The sequence below is a fragment of the Oratosquilla oratoria genome, chromosome 21 (genome assembly GCF_046742065.1).
Source record: "Oratosquilla oratoria isolate Oo_2021 chromosome 21, ASM4674206v1, whole genome shotgun sequence".
NCBI classification, from domain to species: Eukaryota; Metazoa; Arthropoda; class Malacostraca; order Stomatopoda; family Squillidae; genus Oratosquilla; species Oratosquilla oratoria.
The window spans coordinates 29,691,469-29,711,468 of NC_134797.1; positions in this window are offsets into that span (position 1 = coordinate 29,691,469).

The window sequence follows — 20,000 nt, forward strand, 5'->3', positions numbered from 1 at the left end:
CGTTCTCTTTCGCTCGTTCTATCTCTCTCGCGTTCTCTTTCGCTCTCACTAGCTCGTTCTCTCGTTCTCTTTCGCTCGCTCTCTCGTTCTTTCTCGCTCTCTCTAGCTTGCTCTCTCGTTCTCTTTCGCTCGCTCTATCTCTCTCGCTCTCTCTAGCTCGCTCTCTCGTTCTCTTTCGCTCGCTGTCTCTCTCTCGTTCTCTCTAGCTCGCTCTCTCGTTCTCTTTCGCTCGTCCTATCTCTCTCGACCTCTCTTCCTCTTTCTCACTCTCTCGCTCTTTCTCGTTCTCGCTTCCTCTCTCTTTCCTTTCGATTTTCCTTTCTCTCTTTCTCGCCTTTCGCTTTCTCTTTCCCACTCTCTCTCTCGCTCTTTATCCTTCTTACTTTTACTCTCTCCCCTTTTTCCTCTCTTTCCTCTTCTCTTCCCCTATCCTTCTTTTTTATGTCTCTTCTTTTACATATTTTCTCTCTTCTCTTTTTCTCTCTCTCTTCCCTTTCATTGAACCTCAGGTCACGTGATCTCTTCCCCATTCGTCCCAGGGATGAAAGCCTAATCCCTGTCAAGCCAGAATACGACTTCTGATTTTCATCTGGCTGTATCCCAACAATTCTATTCAGCTGAAGAACAACACTGAAATAAACTAGGGATGGGGAAAACATGCATGGGGGTGGGATGAATGGGGGTTCTGTTCAATCAAAATCCCATTTTCTCTGAAGAACAGAAAACGGTTTGTTGTTAGAAAACGTATCTGTTGGGTGATAGAGTCACTAGAGTTTGGGTAATGTAGTTTGACGTTGGCAGAGAGGAAAAAGGTGCCACAGGTATGTAGTCAGTCTGATGTGTCGTGGACGAAGTGTCCGTGGTAGAGGATCGAACTAGGGAGCTTTGGAATTGGATTCTACATGATGGATAATGCGCCTTAGACGTCTACAGTATGTTCTTAACTTGGTGTTTTTTAATTCTTTATTTTTTCTTTCTTTCTCTGTTTTAGGTTTAACTTCAATATTGTCTTTAAGTGTTCTCATGGCTCCTGCCAAGCTCAGAGGTTTTTTTTTCAAAATACCAAACTGTTAAAAATAAACCAAAGTTTTACGTCTTGTTTTTGGATTTTAGAATTTTGATCTTCAAGTACGAGCCTTATATGGATGATTATTTGTCAATTCATCTCTTACGCACACAACAGATAGTCTACCACGGAACATAAACAAAAGTATTTCGAGAAATACATATGTAAAAATACACACACGAAAAGACACAAACACGAAAACATACATGCAGAAACACACACACACACACACGCACAGCATTACCCATAGATCGGTCACACGAGCTCTGAGCTCCCTTCCGGGAGGGAAATAGCTGTCGATCACGAGTCCAACACGTGATCCGAAGACCAATGCGAATAGAATTACACACACACACACACACATGCACACACACACACACACACACACACACACATCATACACACACACACACACAAACACTCAAAACTCACATCCGTATTCCTGCACACGCCAAGTCGAGTCCCACTTAACGGAAGCTGTCCCTCTTAACTTATACATGCATGCATGCATATCCTCTGAGTGCGGGACCCTTGCAGTATGCACGGGCAGCAAACACTGGCCGTCGGGCCAAGAGGCCTTGCAAAACAGTCACGAGACAAAGCAAGTAAACTAAGTAGATACGTCTTGACAAGGAGGCAGCATTTTGGAGTGATATCACAACTAAAGGTCAATAAGGGTCCCCGGTTTTGAATGTTTCTTTAAACGACCTTAACCCTTATTGATGAAGGTCACGCTTGTGTTGATATAAGGTGTGATATCAGCAAGCGATTTTATTCAAATAATAGGCATATTCGGGACTGTGAAGTTTCTGTTTACAGAGAATAAATATTTTTCCTAATATTTCCCCTCAGTTGAATGATATTGTCTGTGTCGGCTAGAGCAGAAGCTGCGAAGTCACTAAGTCACTCAATGCTTTCCTGATCTGCTGCTCCACTGCGATTCACTAAATAAACAGTGCATAATCTCAATTGTGATTACAGTTACGACCACTATAATTGTGATTGTGATCATAATTATGGTTATGGTGACACTGATGATTGTGGTGATGGGTTATGTCAACCGTGTTGGTTATGATGAATATGGTGATTATGGGGAATATGATGATCATTATGATGGTAATGCTAATGATTATGACGATTATCATATGAAGATCAGTATCAGAACTAGAATAAATCGAAACAATGTTGCTTATCATAGCTATGATTATGATTATATTAATGATGATAAAGATAGTGACAAAAACTATTACAATAATTCTATTAACGAAAGTGATTAAAAATAGATATTCTTTACTTTCTGCAACTAGGAAAAGGCTGATTGTTGTGGTAAAGGCTTGACGATAGACACTCCACAGAGACATCACCCATACCTTACGTGTTCAGACAGCCAATAAATTTAACTTCTCATAATATGGTTTCTCAACTGATTTGAGTTTGAGTACAAAGAACATGACCTTTGTTTACAATATTCTAGTCTTCCATAAGAACATTTTAAGAATGTGTCCATAGTTCATATTGCTTTAATTTCTCTGTTGATCGATATATGACGTTTGGAAAACAAAACATTGTAACCGAAGCCATTTCTACTCAGACGAAATCACTAAAGTTGAGGAAAATTGACGTGGCTTTTAGCAAAAATAACCAGGACACTTTGGAATCAAACCCACGTCCAAGGAACTCCAAAGCAAAAACCTCAACTCGTCGCGACGGCACACACAAAAGTAATTACACCTCCGCTTAAATCCCTTCCCTCCTTCCGACACCTCCCTACGAAAAATAAAAAAAGCAACAATTCCCTCCCAAAACCGGAGGAAATGGGAATCCATTTCAACTTTCCATTTGCTACCAGGGCAATCTATATCTTAATGCCCTCGCATCCTCCTTTCATTTCATGGCGTCGCTCAAAGTTTAGCTCAGAATTTCTCTTCGCGTCCATATCTCCTTTTTCCTTTGATAGCCTCTCTCAAAGGTTATCAGATCTCCTCTCTTTGCAAACCTCAACACCACAGCTCCTTTCACACAATCCATCCATTCCTGAATGCTCCTTCCTTAATTCCTTTTTCCGAGTCGAAATAGTTTAGTCAATAATGGGTTATGTACTATCTCAGTAATCTAACCAATCATGATAACTCTTTAGAGATTTTATAGTCTGGCTGCTGTTGACAAAAGAAACACACAAAAAAAAATAAAAGAGCTAAACAGATAAAGTACAGACTCTACTGCACGAGTGTAGAAATATTCCCTCTCTTACGAGTAAAACCCGCAGTAAGCTCCTTAGGTAAAACCACACTGGGAAACTACGTGTATATATATATATGTATATATATAATATATATACATTATATATATATATATATATATATATATATAGAGAGAGAGAGAGAGAGAGAGAGAGAGAGAGAGAGAGAGAGAGAGAGAGACAGAGAGACAGAGAGAGGAAGGACGAGATGAAAAAAGTGGAAGATAAAATGAAAAAATAAACAAGAAAATAACGATAGAAAAAAAAGGAAAAAGAAAACACGGAAAGGGCTAACGACCCTTCGGTTGGACGAGATCCAAATAAGAACCCAAATCTCTCGAACTGAGCACCACTCGATCACCACCGGCAGGATCCTATTATGGAGGTTAGCTATTCAATAAATTAATCTTGTTTCGATCTGTCCTCTCGTAAAACCCAGAGCACGGCGCTCCGAACCCCACGGGGTTTAGTGTATACGTGCGTGTTTTACGTGTGTTATGTATATCCTATTTGCGTGTTGTGTGTGCGTTGTGTGCTACTGTACATCTGTTCCATGACTGTGTTATGTGTGCGTGAACGTTGAATTTTGTATATGTGCGTTATGCGTGTTGAGTGTGTTGAACGTTATATGTGTGTTATGAGTGCGCCTTATGTGCATGCTTTGTGTGTGTTGTGTGTATGGATTGTGTGTCTCTTTATGTGTGTATGTATGTGTGTATGTATGTGTGATGTATGTGTGTATGTGTACAAAGGCGGAGCATGCTGATATGAGACCTTTTGGTCCATATCTAGATCGGACGCAAAAATATCATAATAATGATAAATAAATGAATGAATAAAAACTATAATAATGTAAATAACGAATAAAATGCATAAACAAATGCATAGGTATAGTTAAATAATAAGTAACAGATAAATAGCAAATAGTAATAAATATGACATATAACTAATAATAAATGAGAATCAAGCAAATAATAATAAATGAACAGACAAATTATAACAAAACAAATAAACAAATAATATAAAATAAATGGTAGTCATTATAGCATCTTGCTTAGGTGTTTATCTAAATGATTCTTAAATTTTCGAACTGAACTACATTGCACTGCCTCTGCAGGAAGTTTATTCCATTTATTAACTACACGGTTGGCGAAATTGTTTCTACCCACTTCCAAATTAAATCTATTTCTGGACAGTTTGAGACTATTGTTTCTTGTCTGATTCTCATTTAGTGTGAAAATTTTGTCACTTTTGATGTTATCAATTCCCTTTAGAATCTTAAAGACCTGTATCAAGTCACCTCTGAGTCTACGCTTTTTTAAGGAAAACAGATCCATATGTTTTAGTCGATTTTCGTAAGATTTATCTTTTATATTTGGAATCAGTTTTGTGGCTCGCCGTTGTATTTTTTCCAATCCGTCAATGTCTTTAATGAGATTCGGTGACCATACAGAAACAGCATTTTCCAATTGTGGACGAACTAACGATTTATAGCTTGTTAATGAGTGACGGACTTTTGAAGTCAAAAGATCGCGCAATCAATCCTAGAATCTTATTTGCTTTCTCAGAGGCTAAAATATACTGCTTAGATGATAATTACGCCGAGATCCTTTTCACAATCCACTTTTATTAGCGAATTTCCAAATAACTTATAATCGTACTTACTGTTATTTTTACATATGTGCATTACCCTGGATTTACTTGTGTTAAATTTCATTAGCCACTTATCAGACCATTGCTGTAATTTATCTAAATCTTCTTGTATGCGTGTATGTGTATGTGTATGGCTGTCTGTGTATGTCTGTGTATTTGATTCACCATGGTCTTGGATCACATGTTGGACTTTTGATCGACAGCTACTACCCTCCCAGAAAAGAGTTCAGAGCTCATATATGACCGATCTATGGGTGATGCTGTGACCTTACACGCACACACACACACCCAACTCCCAGCCCACGAGAGTTTGAGTAACAGCTCGCAGCGCAGCGATAATGAAGTTATTTCAGCCCTGTGTGGGATTCGAATTCGGACCACCGTAGTGGCGGCCGCGAACGCTCCCACTGCGCCATCCAGTCGTGTATGTCTGTGAACGAGTATGTGTATATGGGTATGTGTGTTTGTGCATGTGTACTGTATATGTATAACAGTATATGTGTATTTGTGTCTTGTTTGTGTGTCTGTGTACAAGTCTGCTTGCGCGTGTGTGTGCGTGTGTGTGCATGCGTGCGTGGTGTGTGGGTGTGGGGGGGGAACAAATTCTCATATAAAATTCCTTTTGTTCTCTCCTCTCTCTTCCCCACCCAAACCCTCCCCCCCCACCACTACTCCCATTTTCTGGCTACTAGTTCCCCATTTGCTTCCCTCTGTACAAACCTGTACACAGAAAGACAAGTCTTGTTGCCAATTGTTACAAAGACGTGGTTGACGAAGCTGTATGATGGAATATTCAACAACAGAGGCTCCTCTTCTTCTTACAACGCTCTCTGCCACCTCCTAAAGCCTCTTCACTCTCCCCTCTTTGGTGCTGTGTTGTCCCCAAAGATAAAAGCGTCAACAGAATACTTTGACTTCTCTCCCTCACTGACGAACTTAGCAACGCTTTATCCTGTTTTCTCCCTGTTACCAAAATGTTTCGTTTTTGGGAAATCTGGTTTTGTGCCTCACCTTTTCAACTTAGATTTATATAGGTTTACAAGCAAGCACGCACGTATGTGCACGCATGCACACGCACGTATACACACACACACACACACACACACACACACACACACACACACACACACACACACACACATATATATATATATATATATATATATATATATATATATTGCAAAAATAATCACAAAAACGCATGACTAAATGATCATAGAGAAACCACAGGGAAATAAAGTTCGGAATACTAAACGTTTTCGTCTACTATGGCATCTTCCGAGCTTTATATATATATATATATATATATATATATATATATATATATATATATATATATATATATATATATATATATATATATATATATATATATATATATATTCTCCTTTCCATTCTTCGTTCCGTATTTTTCAACATCACCGTCCCTTTCCAGACACTTTCTGCCCTTCCTTTCTTCCAACATCCCTCAATCAGCCCTTGTACAGTATCACCTTTCTTACCCTCAATAGCACTCTTCCCCCTTTCCCCCCTCGCCCCACTGGTGTCCTGGCGACAGTGCCTTTGCCCTTGGCGCCACAGAGCGGGGTGGTAATGAGAGCCTGACGCGTGCAGGTGACACCGAAAGAGATTCCAGAACGCCTTGACCGCCCCTCGCCTTCCAGGAGGTGTTCGTTCCAGCGTCTGGAAACGTGTGGTCTTCTTTTTACACGCTGGTGTGGTGGTTGCATGTGGTCCCATGTGTGTACATGCTGTGTACGTTTCCTGTTGTGTATGTTGTACGTCTTATAGGGCGTGTATGATGTACTGTGCATGATCAATATATTGAGTATATGGCTTGGTGTATATACGGATTATTGTGCGTATGTTGTGTCTGTTGTGTATATGTTAGCATATTGTATATGCTATCAGTGGTACATATGCTGTATGCTCTGTATACTTTATGTATTTACATAACTTATATGTATGTACTTGTATGTATGTATATATGTATGTATGCATCTATGTATGTATGTATGTATGTTTGTATGTATGTACTTGTATGTATGTATGTACTTGTATATATGTATGTACTTGTATGTATGTACTTGTATATATGTATCTATATATGTATGTATGTACTTGTATGTATGTATATATGTATGTTTATGTTCTACATGTGGCGTGTACTGTTGTATATATGATCTCCATATTTTATACATGTTATATGTTGTATATGTTCTAAATATATATGGTATATGAATTACAAACACACACACACACACACACACACACACACACACACACACACACACACACACACACACACATACACACACACGCGTGCGCGTCTCGTGGCACAGTGGTAGAATTCCTGGCTGCCACTACTGCGGCCCGGGTTCGAATGCTGCCCAGGGTTGAAATAACTTCAGTATCGCTGCGCTGTGAGTCGTTACTCCAACTCTAGTGGGCGAGGAGTTGGGTGTGTGTGTGCGTGTAACGTCACAGCATTACACATAGAGGGAGGGAAATAGCTGTCGATCACGAGACCAACACGTGATACAAGACAATGGTGAATCTCTCTCTTTCTTTCTCTCTCTCTCTCTCTCTCTCTCTCTCTCTCTCTCTCTCTCTCTCTCTCTCTCTCTCTCACACACACACACACACACACACACACACACACACACACACACACACACACACACACACATGAACACACACACACATGAACACACAAATACACAAATATGCACACACATACACACACACACAAACACAAACAAAAACACAAACACACAAAGATTCAGTTCTGCGTCGCTGCGCCACGTTGACTATGTTGGCCAAAGTCGTGGCGACTTTTTTTTCTGAAGGAGTTACGCTTTAACAATTCAGGAGAAAAAAAAAAGAAAGAAATGTAGATTTCTCTTACGGAACTGTTGTCTCGTTTCGTGGCTGCTCAGTGCTCACTTTACATTTGTCAATTTTATTTTTTTGATCCGAGGGAATTCAGCTGAGTGGTTCTGAAAGGAATCCAGAAACCATTCCATCAACATGTTTCCATATATTCATTGGAAGACAGATAGACAGACAGACAGATAGACGGGGAGAAAGGGATAGGCAGAGACAGAGAGACAGAGAGATAGACAGAGACAGTCATTGATTCCTTCCTTCAGTCGGTCTGTCAGTCAGTTAGTCAGTCAGTCAGTCAGGAAGGTAGGCAGTCAGACAGCCAGATACAGACAGACAGATAGATAAACAGACAGACACGCACGCACGCAAGCACACACATGAATGAATATCCAATAAATGTATAATTCTATTTCCTCTTCACCTCTCACTCCTCCCTTCCCTTCCTCTTCTTCCTCACCTTACTCCTCTCCACCTTTCTCCTCTTCCTCTTCCTCCTCTTCGTCCTCCTCCTCCACCGACTATTTCCCGCCTTCTCTCCGTTCATTTCTGAGTTTTCCAAATCTTCACACTCGAGTGCTGTACCCTATGGCAGAACTCACCAAGAATAGTTTTGTTCTCTTCAATCCTCTGCTACATATACTGTCCCCTTTACGCAGTTCTGTTGCCGAAGAAAGTGACCTAAATATGGACCTCTAACAAAGTGTCTTTTCCTCTCAACGGCTGACCTCACAACAGGTCATTTGTTACTTCTGGTTCACAGTCGAGGAGCCGAATGAAGGTCGTGTTTTTTTTTTTTGTTTTTTTTTTTTTAGGGGATGTCATTTGCTCTTTTACCTGACGTTGCGCCTTATTTTCCTTGTCCTTATGTATTACTTCGTTACACTTAGACAGATACACGAAACTTCCAGGTTCCTCCACATCTTTACAAAGAACACCGCGTGCGTAAGATCGCTTAGCTCTCATCTATTCTCTAAGTTCCAAAACCAAATTTCTAATCCCCATCTAAGCTTATCTATACAGGTTTCATAACCTTGCGGAAAGAATTCTTCTTCTTTGTCTTGTTTCTTGATAAGCATAATTTTCTGCATATCGATAATCTCGTTGTTGGACGACTTCTTCATACTTGTGTCGAGGGATTCTCTCAAGTTCAAAACAATCCCCTGGTCCGTTTTCTGTCGTTATCAAACCACCAACCACTTTCATACCCGATAGAACTTATCCTTTTATCCTGGATGCCGCCGGGTGATTTTATTCGCGTAGTGAAACAATTATTCCGAAACAGACAATTATGACGAAATCCTCAAAACTGGAAGATTTTTTGTAACTCCTTACATATATACATCATGTATTCATGTGCATGTACTGTGTGTGTGTGTGTGTGTGTGTGTGTGTGTGTGTGTGTGTGTGTGTGTGTGTGTGTGTGTGTGTGTGTGTGTGTGTGTGTGTGTGCGTGTGTACATGCATATACATGTGATTCACCAAGGACTTGAATCACGTGATGGACTGGTTACCTACAGTTCTTATCCTACTAAACGAGAGTTTCATAGCTCGTATAGTCCGACCTACGGGTAATACTACGACCTTAAAACGCACATAGAAGAGACAGTAATGTCTTTCAGTACTGTGTTCCCTTCCAAGCTCAGTCACGGTTCCATTGAGTTAACAAACCGAGAGCCTAACGACTACACTAGAAAGCCGATTGAGTGTATCTATGTGCGTGTATGTACGTTAATATGCATGTATGTGTGTGAGTGTGAGTGTGTGTACATGAGGGTCCACAAGGTGAGATTAACCCCAAAATCCAAGCAAGGTCGTGGAGGGAGGAGTAACTCAGAGATGACAGAGCTCATTAAGTCATCCCTGTCGCCGTCTGTTTGGAATTACGGAAGCTCGCCTTCGCTCCATTATGCCTAAGACGCTCCGCTTTTCTCTACGAATTGTTCCCCGTCGCGGGATGTCGCAGTTCATAATGGATAAATAATAGTCTCGGCCACGGGGCTCCACGTCCGTTTTCTCGTGTACCCCCGGCCTTATGTATTGCTGTTGTGTAGCCCATTTTGAGGGCCTAATTGATAAATAATAGTCTCGACCACGGGGCTGTATGTCCGTTTTCTCGTGTACCCCCGGCCTTATATATTGTTGTTGTGTAGCACATTTTGAGGGCCTAATTGATAAATAATAGTCTCGTCCACGAGGCTCTATGTCCGTTTTCTCGTGTACCCCCGGCCTTATGTGTTGCTGTTGAGAAGCCGATTTTGAGGCCTAATTAACACTAAACATCAGGCCCCTACTTGTGTATATTACAGTCTATGACCCTACTCTGAACAAGTAGGGGTCTATAGATGACATCTTGAGAGACTGGTTTACACTAAGAAATGGGCAGGGGCGTCTCAGATAACCCCGTCGTTAGGGATCCTTTCTCTACGTTTTCTTTATGATTTTTTAGTTTATTTCAGGTCTGGACCCGCGTGAGGCGCACAGATACTGAGATCGTTTCTATATTATGGTTTAATCAATTTCTGAAAGGGGAAAGAATATCACTCCCAATTCTACTCTGTATTCAAGGATTGGAGGCTGGAGGTAACTCGTACTGTGATAGTTACGTTAACGACCACGTTAGTAAGCTCATTGTTAACCTGTCTGAGGTTTGTCGGTCAGGTTAACTACTTCTTTAAGACTAAGCCAAATAAAAATCAATAAAAATACCATCGAATTGCAATTATTATTGACTGCGTTTACCTATATATCAACATGTCGGTCAAGTTATCTTTGCATAACGCACAGACAAGACGGTAGAAAAGCTAATGTATACAGTGACATTACTCCATCTATCAGTGAAGTCATAGTGACGTCATTCCACCTCAGTGACGTCATAGTGACCCCAAAGAGAGGACGTGACCTCGTTGGCCGGGAATATTGACTAACATTTGTTTACCAAATTTTCATCCATCATCTTTCACACAAATACCCGTCTCGTTTCATTTTTTTTTTTCGTTCCTCTCAATATTTTCTCTGTGAAAAAGAATTTTTTTTGGGGGGAGTGAATAAAATCAACTAACAGAATTAGTATTTAATATAACGTCATTAGCACCAGCGCTTCTAGGTTGGAGGACAACATGACGTCGAAGAAGAGGCAAAGGAGATATTCAAGGAGAAGAGGCAGAAATTGAAAATGAACAGCAGATCTCCAAACACAAAATAATTCTGCATGACTCTGGTCCGTATGGGTGCCACTAACATTTGCCGTCAATAGCGGAACAAGACAGTAAAAATATAAATGCAGGTTAATGATGAGGTAATTGATTTAAACATTACCCTTCGGAGTGTATAAGCTCCTTTCAACATAATTAATATTTTTTGCAGAGGAGAAAAAATCAAAATATTAACTAAATTATAGATAAATGAAAACATGAAAAACAAAATCTGTACATAGCCTAAGATAAGAAGTTTTATTTAGCTAATTAATGATCTTGATATGGGATTCAAAGTAAATCTATTAAGTATAGGACCGTTGTAACTTTGCATGGTGGACACTGCAGGAACGATATACAGGTTTGTCCGTACATGCATACATACATGCACACATACATACATACATACATATACCAAAGGCTTTTTCCCCCTTACAAGGGGGGGTAGCAAAAAAAAAAAAAAAAAAAGCATAGAAACCACTCCCACCCATTCCATCCCCTACATACTCCACTCCCCTCTAACCTCTTCCCTCCCTCTATCTTGGCACCTCCTGGGTGACGGGTCATCCCTGCATTTCGTCCACTGCCCTGGGTCAGAAGCAGTTTAGCAAAGACAGATTAAACATGGTGAAACATTATAGGAATAAGCTAGAGAACAGCCCTGCTTTTTTTTACATCTCTAGCAGATTCTCATAATATTTCGTCATGTTTAAGATATCTTCGCACTAACCTGTGAAGATAGTTTTGTCTGTTACTGTATCCCTGAGCAAAGGAGATACGCTTTACACAATTTGTTTCGTCGAACAATGTAATCAATACGATTTGTTCCTGGCAGTGAACAAGTCCGCATTCTGTATTTCAACATTAAAAAGTAAAACCTTTTAATGTTTGGAAAGCCTTTTAATTTTTTTTTAAGTATTTCCTAATTAAAATGAGACGCAAAGGAGTCCATATATATGTCTTATGCGCTGAGGCCAAGGTTTAGTTGTATAAAGATGTAAGCAACTAGGGTGATATCATTTATATCTGAATGCCCTAACATACTTCCACATGCTTGAAGAGATAGTTTTCATTATTCAGAATCTCTGAAATAAAAATAATAAAAAATCCAATATTTGGGACGACAGTTTTTCCAAAATATTCAAAGCAATACCAGAATTATACGATTTCTATAGAGAGTTTTCCAAAAGACATTTTGGCCAAAATATTATTCTTTCCTAAATCTTAGAGATTCTGAATCAAGAGAACTAATAATTGAATATAAGAGGTTCCGAATTAAAGGAATTATCTAGATACGTACGAGTACAGTAAAAACCGAAATTCCATTTACCTCCTTTAATTTAATCATGTAAGTGTACATTCTAGATATTCCAGAGGCGAAATCTTATTACTATTAAACTCGTTTTAGTGCAAGAACGCCTTCGCATACTTGGCAGCGCACACTGAATGCAGAAGTAAGGCTTAAACCTCTTACATTTGTGTATTCTACTTGTTGCGAGTGTTTGTGAAAACTTCTGCAGATAAGAATTCCGGCGTAGTGTGTGAGCGTATTCTCATCAAGATACTAGTATAAAGATTAAAAAGGTGAGGAGCCTACCCCAGGAGGCGCTTAATTGCGGCCGAAGCCGTCACCTTTGCCCTATGCACTTGGACTGTTGGAGCAGGGAACAGTCACTGCTGGAAATTGGAGAAGAGTAAGGGATTCGAACCCACAATTAAGCGAATGCGAGACCAGCACGATTCCGATTACGCCACCAGCGTAACAAGTGAGGTACACAGATATAGAAGACATGCAATTTTTAATTCTATATTGGTCAAAGTGCGAAGTGAAAGAAAATTGAAAATTGCGAGAAACGATAATCAGGGAAGTAAATACACCTTAGAAACCGCACAAAAGAAAGTGTCGAGGTACAGTAGAACCGTCCAACAGAAGTTTTTCATGCTAAAAAAAAAATAAAATAAAAAAAAAATAAAAAATAAAAAAAGAATAAAACCATCCAATAGAAGTTTCATGCAAAAAAAAAAAAAAAACGAAGAAAGAAAAAAAAAATATATATATATATATATATATATATACATATATATATATATATATATATATATATACATATATATATATATATATATATATATATATATATATATATATATATATAAGTAAAACCGTTCAATAGAAGTTTTTCATGAAAAAAGAAAAAAAGTAAAACCGTCCAATAGAAGTTTTTCATGCAAAAAAAAAAAAAATCCCTCGCTACGTAAAACACACACACATGTAGGCACGAGCCAGCAATCCCCACATATTCCTCCTACCACACAACACAAGCACAGTCAACTGAGCGTAACGAAAAAGCACCAGTAACATACTACTTGAACATTTACAACAACCTACCAAATGCGACTCACCACATACCCATAAAAAACACACATACACGCTCAGATCACAAAACAAACATTCTAAGACCGATTTCCAAACTCCATACCCCACCCGCCTCCTCCAGACATCACCCCAAGCGAGAAATCCCTACCACGACAAGAAATGGCCACGCTGCCACGATTTCGTCTAGATTTTGTCTAGATTTTGTCTAGATTATCCAGTAATGAAAATATGCCAACACAGGATTGACCTGGCCACGGGCTCAAATTGTCCTAAGTGGAATCACCATACAGAAAAGACAGAACACCTCATCCTACACGACTCTACTCTAGCCTTATCCAAACAACACAAAATATCTTCATTGAGTAAGATGTAGACCAGTCCTTCGAAATTTGCCGGCTACATAGGACCCGTGGGTTTTCTGTGAAGAAAGAAAAAAAAAAAAAAAAAAAAAAAAAAAGAAAAAAAAAAAAAAAAAAAAAAAAAAAAAAAAAAAAAAAAAGAGGCAAGACTGACTGATTCCGACATAGTTTCCGGACCGGGCGCCCTATGTCACCAGGATGTTATAAACAGGATGATATGACGTGTGTCTCGAACTGGTATACAAAAGGGAGGAAAGGGGGTTGGAGGTGACATCACGTCACATTCCCAAAATCTATTCCAGTCTGTTATATGTTCGGGATGTCCATGGAGGCTGTCATGGACAAATATATATATATATATATATATATATATATATATATATATATATACATATATATATATACATATATATATATATATATATATATATATATTAAGATTCGGAATGGATAACATGACTAGATAGTGACTGAACAATATATACAAAATTATGAGAAATTGATCAAGACCATATTTTGCCCAGAACCAACTATTTAGTTGGATTAAAAGTCTAAATATTTGAGATAATAAAAGCTGAAGGACCTATAAATATTTCATACAGCTGCTGTATAAATAAAACGAGATTTCAGTATAAAAAAACTATGAAGATTCTGTCTTGTGGACCAACTTTCTACGGAATAAAATCATATTTGATACTAATTCGGCAATTACATTTTTGTAGTCATATCAAAGCAATTGATTTGTTTATAGTCAAAGTTAATTACTAATTAGCTTGGCCAGCAATTTACATCAGATCAGGCAAATGCCTTCATTTTACTGCATCAGTAATTGGGTTAGTTTTCCATGTGACTGCTCTAATGACCCTTAATTAAGTTATCTATTTCGTTTGTCTATTCTTGTTATTTTTTTCATTCAGTGACATTTTCTTTTTTACGCTATGGAGAGCTGACTCAATTGGAACACAATTTCTTCATTCTAGTATAGAATAAGGTATGACAATATTCGTCTGGATTAAAAAATATATAGCATGAAAATCATAAAATTCTTGTTCACTCCATCACTCCTCTGGCGCTACAGGCCCATTGAAGCCCCTGGACGCTACAACAAGATACCAGAGGAGCCTGGATGACCGCATTGTGGACAGCTGCCCAGGATGTAACACTTCACCCCATACCATACAACACATAATGGAAGACTGCATTATACACAATCATGCACGCAAACAACACAACATACACTCTATAAAGGATTTGTGGGAAAACCCAGTTTCGGCTGTAGCATTCCTTGGGGAGACAACAACAACAACAAGATACCTCCAGACTCTCCGATCTGCTGCTAACATCTCTATATCGTCGGGGTCGAGGTCCAGGTCTCGTAAGTCGTTCTCCACCACATTCTTCCATCTACTACGAGGGCGTCCTCGAGGTCTCCTGCCTACTATGTTCTCGATGAAAACACGAGAAGTGACTCTGTCTGGTCCGGATTTGAGAATGTGACCAAGTCACCTCAGTCTCGATGATCTAAATTCTTGTAATAAATATAAAACGGACGAAGATTACTAACCCCAAGAACGTTAGATTTAACCAAAGTAGGTAGAATCAACTTAGCCAACCGCGTAGTCAAGTTAAGAAGAAGAACTTCCCGCAAAGGTGATCACATATTACACACTTTGTAACTTTTATTTCATTCGAACACCTTATCCTTATGCTGTACTGTTTTCCTTTTCCTTTTCTTTTTTGTATCTTCGTTACTTGTTCATTTGTTTATTTATCCTGATATTCATTCTATTTCTTTATTCGTTTGTAAATGTATGTGCTATACTGCGTACTTTCCAGTTACAGAACGATAAATTCCCTGTTGAAATGTTTTTCTGTTGTGAACGATTGTGAACTCTGAAACATACAATGAGAGGCTTAATTAGCTTCAGTCACGCTATCACGATGGTCATCAAATGTTGTGAATTCGAAAAGCCGCAGGACGACTTCGCTTAGAGTATTCTAGATTTCACTAAGAACAATTCAATAATGTGTCTAATATTCGTATAGTTGGTTGGTTGGTTGGATTATGAGTTTTAGGCTCAAAAGCCAAGCACTGGAGCATCAAGGGCTATTCAGCGCTATGAAAGCTAAAAGGTGGATGAAAGCTAAAAGTTCAGTGATTTCATTAAAAAGATAATAATAATAAAATTGAAAATTACAGTGAGTTATAATAGGTGATAAAACTTGATAAGCTTTAAAAATCTGACCACACGGGCTACTTCACAGTAGGTTTAGCTTCTATCAGTTCGTCATTCACTTTCTCATCACATGACGCACAGGTAATATGACATTTGGAGATTCGAAAAAATGAAAAATTATAATCGAAGTCGTTTCTACTCAAACGAACTCATTTGAGTCGTGTATGTGTGACCGGGGTTTTGTTGACATATACACTGTTAGGACTCTACTGCAACGTATTTAGCGGTCCAAAGCTCTACTTCTATCTCTTCATCTACCATTACCTACCGCTGTTACACTGCCATGCACTCATTCTTTCCACTCAGCAGCACAAAATTTCTTCACAGCGTTATTTATGGAGCAAACAGGTGGTCTTAGCAGGCTTCCTGGGGTCTACGGGTCTTCTGGAAGAAAGACTAGGGGCAAACGACTGATCACTGAGTGACAATAAAGACCTCACGGACGTTTAGCAACCTTCAAGAATAAAGTGCATCCAAATGGAACGAAAGCCAAATGCACATAATGCTAAAAAGAAATAGATACCATCGTACAAAAGGCAGGAAGCATTGTAACACACCGCACGAAGAAAACTGAAATAAGAGTGTTCGACAAGAGCAACTGGTTGAATGTTGACGGAAGGCATCAGACTCCCTTGATGCGATTTAACCCTGTGTACACAGATTTCCAGCTTCCCAATGTGAGCTCACTTACATGGAAACGTCTTGGCACACACAAGCTCCAAGCAGTGCTGGCACTCTGCTGAATACAGAAATAAAACTTGCATCTCTTTTACATTTGTGTGCCTCACGTGTTGCCAGCAAAAACGTGTTTATAATATTTTGGTAAGAAATAAAAAGACAGTTTCCATAACGTGCGCCTACATAACGTCATCAGCATGTGACGATGGAGCAAAACAATGCACCAGGAGTTTCATGCAGAAGACATCATATGTATAATCTTTGTCTACCATATGTTTGTTGGGATATGTTGAGATATGTTGGGATAGCATGAGGTGGAATGGGCGGGTGGATGGGGGGTGAGGTAGTATGTGTGAGCAAAATTTGACGCAGCCCGAAGGGATTTCTCCCCGTCCTCTCATTTTATGCAATGGGGGGACGGAGAGGGGGGGGGTCGCCGATTTAATGAAGCGGCCTTGCTGTGGATGTGCTGTGTCTTGCGACACTGCTTCTGACCCAGGGCAGTGGACAAGGTGCAGGGATGACCCGTCATTCAGGAGGTGCTAAGATGGGAGGGAGGGTGGAGGGGTGTGGAGTGTATTCAGGGATGGAATGGGTGGGAATGATTTTATGCCTTTTTCTTTTTGGCTACCCCCCTTGTAAGGGGGAAAAAGCCTTGGTATATGTATGTATGTACCATATGTTTGTAACTGCTGTGCATGGATCTTTGTGTCACTCTTCCTTAGGTTCAACAGACTTGAGATAAACAAAGCAACTCCATCAGTCTTTTTGGATTTGGACGGTTCCTCTTGCACACACGAACTGTTTCCCTTTTCTTATGTATTTCTCGTGATAGATTCTATTTTTTCTGTTCTATCTTTCTTCTCCTTTTCTGCAGGGGGGGGGTCGCCGATTTAGGGAAGCGGCCTTGCTGTGGATGTGCTGTGCCTTGCGACACTGCCACTGACCCAGGGCAGTGGACAAGATGCAGGGATGACCCGTCATCCAGGAGGTGCTAAGATGAGAGGGAGGGTGGAGGGGAGTCGATTGTATTTAGGGATGGAATGGGTGGGAGTGATTTTATGCCTTTTTCTTTTTGGCTACCTCCCTTGTAAGGGGGAAAAAGCCTTGGTATATGTATGTATGTATTTTTGCAGAAACCACCGTGAAATTGAAAAAAACAGATACCGAACGTTTTCGTCTATTTAGACATTTTCAAAGGTACAAAAAAGCAATACAGAAACAATAAATACATAAGACAAGGATACTCGGAGAGGTCCCATGTTACATTTTATCACACACAATTTTGTCAATAATAAAATTGTCCAATTTGAATAAACCCAAACTCAAGTTCATATTATTTCCAAAATTTCTTTTTATAAAACAAGATTCAATAATATTTCTTTCTATAATATTATTACAAGAAGTAATTATTTTAGAATTTCCCCAGTCAATATCATGACCATAATCCCTTTGGTGGACAAATAATCCACTGGACACTTGAAAGTATGTATGTATCTTTCTATCCTAGTGGAGCAACCAGAGGGGTGCTAGTCTCGTATCTCCTTAGTCCTGGGTTCAAGTTTCCTCTACGATTCCCAGCAATGACTTCGGTCGTAGCTACACGCCTCCTGGTGTATGACCCTCACCTTCTTCTCTGTTTGGTCCAGCTTTTCATGTGGAAGCTATTTATGTACGTTAGATACAATTGGATTCTGAAGTTCGTCAGCAAGTTTGAGATTTTCCTTATTTTTAGCAGAAGAAACATAGGCTTCAGTTTAGTTCCAAGTTGCGACACAATCACTAACCATCATCAGGAATATTTGTATCAAACGCAGCAGAAAGTGATTACTCAGTTTTCTATGGATTGACAAGAATAACCACACTAGAAGATATTGAAACATATACCTGTTCGTACTACTTTATGTACTTTCTTCTGTTTAACGCATGATGATCTTATTCATACGTGAACAAATGATCATGTTGAAGAGTTAGCGCCTATCGTAATTATTTCTTTTACGATGACGTGTCATACATATTTCATTCTGGCTAGGCGCCAGGCGATTCTATTTGTCTTGGAGAAGGTCGCCGTGACAAAGGAATTAATTTAACTAAGCGTGTGCATGCGTGCGTGTATGCTTGTGTGTGCGTGCATGTGTATGTGTGTATGCGATCACATGATCGTCTTTTGATCAAAGACTACGGTTAATCAGACTCACGCACATGTACTCAAAGAAACGCATACACAATTTGCACAATAAACACCATTCATAAATATCACGCACAACTCTGAATAAATATTTCAAAGACATAAAATGACCCAAACCACACCAAGAAAAGCCTGAACATAGATTTCACAAACTACGATGTGACTTTATGACGCTTGTTACGTTTGGAACGACATTACGTCAGGAACTTCTGACATAAAAGGCAAAATCACGCTCCGCGTACATCACACATGGAAGTACGTTTCGGAACAGTCGCGCCATCTTGCTCTTGTGTTGCGGAGAATCCGGGCCGCCTTAGGCCCAGATCCACTTTGCTTAATCGCATCGGATCAAGTTTCGAGCCCTTGGCGCATTAGTGATGGGGTTTTGGCCACATGCGCAGCTCCACAGGGCACTTTGTCGAATTCATTCAATTTAACAGAAATAATAACATTAACACTGACAATGAGAATGACAATGACAGTGACGGTGGGTGACAGTGAGAGTGAGTGACAGTGACAGTGAGTGAGAGTGACAGTGAGAATGAGTGACAGTGACAGTGAGTGAGTGAGTGTGAGTGACAATGACAGTGAAATTGAATTACAGTGACAGTAAGTGACAGTGACAGTGAGTGATAGTGACAGTGAGTGATAGTGAGTAACAGTGATAGTGAGTAACAGTGATAGTGAGTGACAGTGACAGTAATGGTAATAGTAATAATAATGTATGTTGGCTCGAGGTGTACCGACTGGAAACCAGCAATCATTCATGCCTTCTTGTAGATCTTTCTAGGAAGATACGTTGGCCTGTTATTGTCGTTGTCAATGTTATTGTCATTATTGTCATTACCATTGTTATTATCGTCATTATCGTCATGATCATCGTTATCTTAGTTATCATCGTTATCATTATAATCATTATCGCCATCATCACCATTATCATCATTATCATCATTGTCATTATTAACATCATTGTCATTATTAACATCATTATCATTATCAATTCATTTTATTTTAAGTTTGTTCCAATGTCACCGACTAGTATGAGTAGGAACGAGTGCAGTAGCCGGTTGCCAGCTCTCCTTATATAAAAAATGAGACAATTTAAGTTAATAATGGGAAGTTT